Genomic DNA, 6,773 nt, shown 5'->3' with positions numbered 1-6,773 from the left:
CTGGTGATCCAGGCGGTTTATATAGCGACAGACTGATGTCGCGCCACAGAATACAATGGGAACAAAGGTGACCTGAGGTCAATAATAATTAACAATAAATACACTGAATGAGTACACTTTAAATTATACAAATGGACAGGATTGAAGTTGGATACAATCTTGATGCCTGCGAAAAAAAGAATACATGGTATACAAATCAGAGACAGGTAAACAATTATATATATAGTTTAAATGATTGGATTTGTGTGACCCGTCACGCCAGGTGTGACGAGTTGTAGAGGCAAAGAAAATGGGACGTCACCATAGAAAACTTGCTCAGCAGACTTTACAAATACTTCCCCCCCCCCCGCAAGACGTGGGTAACGTCTGATTAGTCAGCGTACCTGCTGGGGCGCTGAAGGGTGCCATGGCTGCGTGAGGACATCGGGGAGACACCCTGTGTGTGGGGGTGGCTGACTGCGGGTGTGGGTGGGTGCTTTCGGGGGCGACCACTTGCCCGCTTCTTATGGGGGCCCGGCTGTGGTGACGGCTGTCCAGGTGGAGGGTGCACTGTGGTGATGTCTGTGTCCTCCTCCAGGAGGGCGGGCTTGACACGGTCTACTGACACCCAGTTGTTCTTCCCGTGAAGGGCAAGCAGGAATGCCTTGTTGTTCCGCTCCAGCACACGGAAGGGCCCCCTGTAGGGCCTGGGTCAGTGGTGGGCGGATGGCATCATCCCTGACGAAGACGTGGTTGGTGGAGGACAGGCCGGGCTGGGTGAAGGTGGCCAACCTGTCAGTATATGTCCGCTTGCAGGGGGCGAACTTGCCGACTGTGTCGCGAAGCCTCTGGACAGATGGGTTGTGGCAGTCCTCTGTAACTAGCTCGCCCGGGACCACGAGGGGCTCGCCGTAGGTTTTCTCAGCTGAGGACGGTCGCCGTCGGCCCTGGGGGCGGTTCTCAACCCGAGGAGGACCCACGGCAGCTGGTATTTCCAGTCCTCAGCGGCGCAGCGGCCCATAAGGGATGCCTTCAGGGACCTGTGAAACCGCTCGACCAAGCCGTTGGCAGCGGGGTTGCAGGCGGTGATGGTGTGATACCCGCCTGATGGGGGAAAGGGCCCGACGATGTCGATGTGAACATGGCCGAACCACTGGCCTGGTTGGGGGAACTCGCCTACCCCAGACGCAGTGTGATGCCCCACCTTGCTGGTTTGGCACTGCAAGCACTGTCTCACCCAGGTCCTCACATCCTTCTGCACTCTGTGCCAGACGAACTTCTCTGACAGCAGCTTGGCCGTCGTCCTGCCGGGGGGGTGTGACAGCCCGTGGATGACGTCGAATACCTGGCGGCGGCGGGAGGCAGGCAGCAGAGGGCGGGGCTGGCCGATACTGACGTAGCAGAGGAGATTTGGGACCCCGGGGTCGAGGGGCACGTCCCTTCACTTCAGGGACGTGATGGCAGTGCGGTAGGCTGGGGTCTCTGGGTCGGCGGCCTGCTCCCTGGCGAGGTCTTCGTAGTTGATCCCAAGCTGCACTGCGTTAAGCTCAACTCTGGAGAGGGCATCCGCCACAGGGTTCTTCCTGCCGGGGAGGTACTTGATGGAGCAGGTGAACTCCATGATGGCCGAGAGGTGTCGCTACTGCCTGGAAGACCATGTGTCCCCTGGCTTGGTGAAGGCGTGGACCAGCGGCTGGTGGTCCGTGTAGATTGTGAAGGGCGTGCCCTCCAGGAGGAACTTGAAGTGCCGGATTGCTCAGTATACTGCGCAGAGTTCCCTGTCGAAGGTGCTGTAGCGGGCCTCTACAGGGTTGAACTTCTTGCTGAAGGAAGCATTGGGCTGGGGAGCGCCGTCGATGACCTGCTCCAGGACAGCTCCACAGGTGACACTGCTGGCGTCCATCGTCAGCTGGAGGGGAGCGGTGGGGTCCTGGTGGGCCAAGGAGGTTGCCTCGGCGAGGGCAGCCTTCGTCAGGGAGAAGGTCTGCTGCTGGCTAGGTCCCCACAACAAGGATTTTGGTTGGCCTTTCAGGGTTTCCGTCAGGGGGGCCATGGTGTGTGCGATCCCGAGGATGAACCTCCTGTAGTAGTTCACCATCCCGAGGAACTCCTGGACAGCCTTGACGGAGGTGGGGACGGGAAACCTGGTGACGGCTGCGACTTTAGATGTGAGTGGGCGGACACCATCCGGGGATATCTCGTGGCCCAGGAAGTCGGGTTTCTGGACGCCGAAGGTGCACTTGTTGAAACGTACGACGAGGCCGTTCTCCTGCAGGCACTGCAGGACTGCCTGGATGCGCTTCTGGTGCTCCTTGTGGGACCTGAAAAATATAAGGATAACATCCACGTAGCAGACGCAGAATTTCAGGTCCCCCAGGATGCTGTCCATGAGCCGCTGGAAAGTTGCCCCCGCATTCCTCAGGCCGAAGGTGGAGAAGGCGAAGACATAGGACCCGAAAGGCGTGATGATGGTGGTCTTTATTACATCCTCTGGCGCAACTGGTACCTGGAAATAAGATTTCAAGAGATCCAATTTAGAAAATATTTTGGCCCCGTGGAAGGAGGCCATGAGATCCTGCATGTTCGGCAGGGGATAATGGTCAGGTTCTGTTGCCAGGTTGAGCCGCCTGTAGTCGCTGCAGGGTCTCCAGGAGCCGTCCGGTTTCTGCACCATGTGGAGGGGGGAGGCCAACGGGCTGGCGGCCTTCTTGCATATTCCCATCCGCTCCATTTCGGCGAAGGCATTCTTGGCCTCCTGAAGGCGACGAGGGGGAAGCCTCCGGAACCTCACGTGTGCAGGGGACCCTTTGTTTTCATGTGATGGTAGATGCCATGTTTTGCTGGGGCCCTGGGTACCTGGCGGAGCTCGGCCCTGAACACGTCAGGGAACTCCTTCAGCAGCTGTGAGTACTGGTGGGGGGCAGTGGAGCAGATGGTGGGCGCCTTGGGTCCCGTTGCTAACAGGAGGGACTGGCAGGAGTCAGTGTCAAGGAGACGCTTCCAACCGACGTCGACTGCCAGCCCAAAGTGGACAGGGAAATCCGCACCTAGGAGCGGGGTCCTTACGTCCGCGACGACAAAGTCCCAGAATATCTCCGGCCAAGGATGGAGATCGACAGGAGCCTGGTGCCATAGAGAGGATGGGGACCCGTTGGCAGCTGTCAGGAGGCAGCCGGGTCCGTTGCTCGCTTGCTGTCCTCTCTGGACAGCGGGAAGATTGATCTAATGGCCCCCGTGTCGACCAACATCATCCTGCCAGAGACAGTGTCACGGACATAGAAGCCTACTGGCTCTGGGCCCATGGGTTCTTCTGTTGCCATGGCGGCCTGTCCTGCTGGCCGCCACCTCCCCCGTTTTTTGGACGGGCGAATGAACAGGGCAGTAGGCAGTTTCGGGCATCCTTGCCGAACCGCCTGTGGTAGTGGCAAAGACCTGGGGGATTCCACCTGTTGTGAGGCATTGGGCGCCTCCTGGTGACGGCGCTGACCTCCTGCTCTGCGCCCTCCTCCTGCTGGATGGCGCTAATGGGGAGTGCGGGCGCTGGTGCCCGCGCTGCTGCCTCACGGAGTCAGTCAGCAGGTGCTGCACTGTGTGGATCAGGACCTCGAGGGGGCATGGCATAGGGCTTGGGATTTGAGTGCGGACCTCTGGGAGGAGCTGACGGAGGGAGAGGAGCTCCTGCGACAGGCTTATCCCAGATTGTTTTCCACTGCCATCGGTGTCGGGGAGGGTGAGGAGGTCCTATATCATGCCCCATGACTCCATGTTCTGATCCTGCTGTGGGCTGATGAGCGAGGTCGAGGGCGCGGGCGGCCCTCTCAGCGACCGGCAGGGAGCAAGTCTCGAGGAGGGACTTCTTCAGGAGGTGGTAGGTGAGGGGCGTGTGGCGGACACCCATGGGATGAGTTTCCTGTAGATCTCCTCCGGCAGGGCGTTGAGTACTGTGTCTGCTTGCAGCACTCGTCGTTGAGTTCCGCCAGCCTGAATTGACTCTCGACCCTGTACAGCCACGCCAACAGGTTCCCCTGCATGAACGGCGGCAGCTTTATGGCCAGGGCAGCCCTTGCTTGTCCTGCCGGGCAGGGCCCCTGGCAGGGGAGAGTGCAGGGCGCGTGCAGGGGTGTGGAGGAGTGCGAGAGCCTCGGCGCCGGGGGCAGGCGCGGGTGATATGGGAGGGAGATAGACATCCGAATCCACGAGGTTAGCAGTTAACTGAACGAGAGGGGGGATGTCCGCGTCCATGCTCGCTCTTGCTCTCTTAATTGGAGTGGGATACTCGCATCAAAACGCGCTTGGAAGTGCGCCGTGTGAGTCCGTTAATGACACTGGTGATTTGCCGACGAGAGTCAGCACGCCCGAACGCTGGTTACAGTGCCATAGTTGAGTCTGTTAGGGCGTGGGTAGTTCCTGGAGCCAAGACTGAGTCGCCGTATGGGTCCACTAATGGCTCCTGGGAACCACTCAGGGTCACCACTTTAAGAGGTGCAAAATAAGACGAGCAGGAAAAGGTTACTGCTGGTTTACTGGAGATCCAGGCGGTTTATATAGCGACAGACTGACGTCGCGCCAGGAATACAATGGGAACAAGGGTGACCTGAGGTCAATAACATTAACAATAAATACACTGAACAAGTACACTTTAAATTATACAAATGGACAGAATTGAATTGAATACAATCTTGATGCCTGAAAAAGAAGAATACATGGTATACAAATCTGGAGACAGGTAAACAATTACATAAAATAGTTTAAATGACTGGATTTGCATGACCTGACAACCAGGTGTGGTGAATCCTGAGAGGCAAAGAAAATGGGATGTCACCACAGAAAACTTGCTCAGCAGAGACTTTACACATGTGCAGTCTTTTCGACTGTTTTTTCCATCTAGGCACGGAGTTTCAAACACTGTCTTGTCCTCTTCTTGGCATGAAATTAAACTGTCTTTACAGATGTTTTGATGGAATTATTGATCCATTATTTTTCCTACCTTTTTATTTGTTCCACATTGACTTTATTTATATCCACATCCCAGTTCTCTTTCTCTTTATTTCCTCCATCTAGTCTCTGCACATTCTTTTGCTTATCTTTTTCTTCTCTCCATCAGATCTGCTGTCTCTCTTAGGTCTTTCCAGTCATATTCCCCACGTTCAAAGTTCCAACTCTCAATTCCATCTGATCCATTGCTTTACCATTTTTCATCTGTTGTTTAACGTTGGGACTACCTGCTTTATGCAAAGAGAACGAGCCCTCGACAAAATTTTAAACTTATTGTATTCAGTATTTATTTTGCATTTTTTAGGATGCTGTCTGGCTTTCACAAAGAAATATCATTTTTATACTGTTATTTCTCGGAGAATTATTTCCCTTCCAGTCTGTTTTATAAACAGCTAAATAAGTTTCTCAGTAATAAAATCATGTCGAAAATTAGGTCTCCAACAGTCACAGAAATGCCTTTTTTATTGTTTCTTACCTTTATTCATGATGAGTCCTTTATTTCCGAAATTGTTTTCACTTTTTAATACGACAGTATTGTCCTTCATTCCACCAAAAGTCACCTCATTCCCAGGTTTCTTTTAATGCTCTTTACCAACAGGTTCCACTATTTTTAAATATGTTAGATTCCACCTTTCTGATGACATCAGACTTCCCTCAATGCCTCTCGTAAGTTCTTGCCTAAAAGTCCTCCTCGATTATCACCACTGGATTGTTGATGGGACATGCAGGCCTGCCTTTACTGAGGTCCAGCTGTTGAATCCAGTTTTCCAATATTCGACAGCATGCAAAAATGCAAAATAAATATTGAATACAATCAATTTAAAATTTTTTCGAGGGCTCGTTCTCCTCAGCAGCTGGCAATCCTCGGGTCTCTTTGCATAAAACAGGTAGTCCCAAAATTAAACAACCAAACTGCCTCCATCACTCTTCTCTTACCATAAGTTTACCCTGGACATTTAACGTTTCTCCTTGTAACTCGTATTATTTCTTTCCACTTGGATGGTAATACCTTTTTCCTGGCGTTTTAAACTGAATATTTTGTGTTTGTTTTTAGCATAGGCCTACTATTTTTTAGTCCGAGTCTTTTATGATGTTTTAGTGTATGTGTATATATATTTTTACAGCTTTGATAATAAGACAAAGCACTTTTGAAAGGTGAAAATAAAACATGAAAAATGCCTGCTGATGTTTACTCAAGTTCCTTATGGTTTATATTTTGGCTGATTGATTGCCTGGAATACAATGGGAACCATGACCTAGGTCAATAATATAACAATAAATACATGAATATACACTATAAATTATACAAATATACAGGATTGAAGTTGAATACAATCTTGATGACAGAAAAAGAATAAAAAACAAAAATCAGTGACAGGTAAACAATTAAAACTGTTTAAATGATTGAATTTCCTTTTGCAGACACAGGTGAACACTAGAGGCAAAGAAAATCACGCGTCACCTATAGAGTGCATTAGCACTGCACCGTCCCCTCAACAACACACTGATTAGTCAGCTGTCCTGCATGCACGCTGTGGTGCCAGGATGCGTGAGGGCCTCGGGAAATGTGTCAAAGAAACGAGCAGGTAAAGGTTGGGCTACTTCGGGGCAGATCCAGGCAGCTTCTGGGGGCCGGCTGTGGTGACGGCTGTCCAGGTGGAGGGTGACAATGGAATGTCTGTGTCCTCCTCCAGGAGGTCGGGCTTGAAACAATAAACAATACCCAGTTGTTCTTCAAATGAAGGGTGAGCAAAACGCCTTGTTGTTCCACTCCAGCACACAGTCTTGATGCCTGTGGT

This window comes from Macrobrachium rosenbergii, chromosome 56 (assembly GCF_040412425.1).
Source record: "Macrobrachium rosenbergii isolate ZJJX-2024 chromosome 56, ASM4041242v1, whole genome shotgun sequence".
Taxonomy (NCBI): Eukaryota; Metazoa; Arthropoda; class Malacostraca; order Decapoda; family Palaemonidae; genus Macrobrachium; species Macrobrachium rosenbergii.
Note: the sequence above shows the minus strand (reverse complement) of the source record.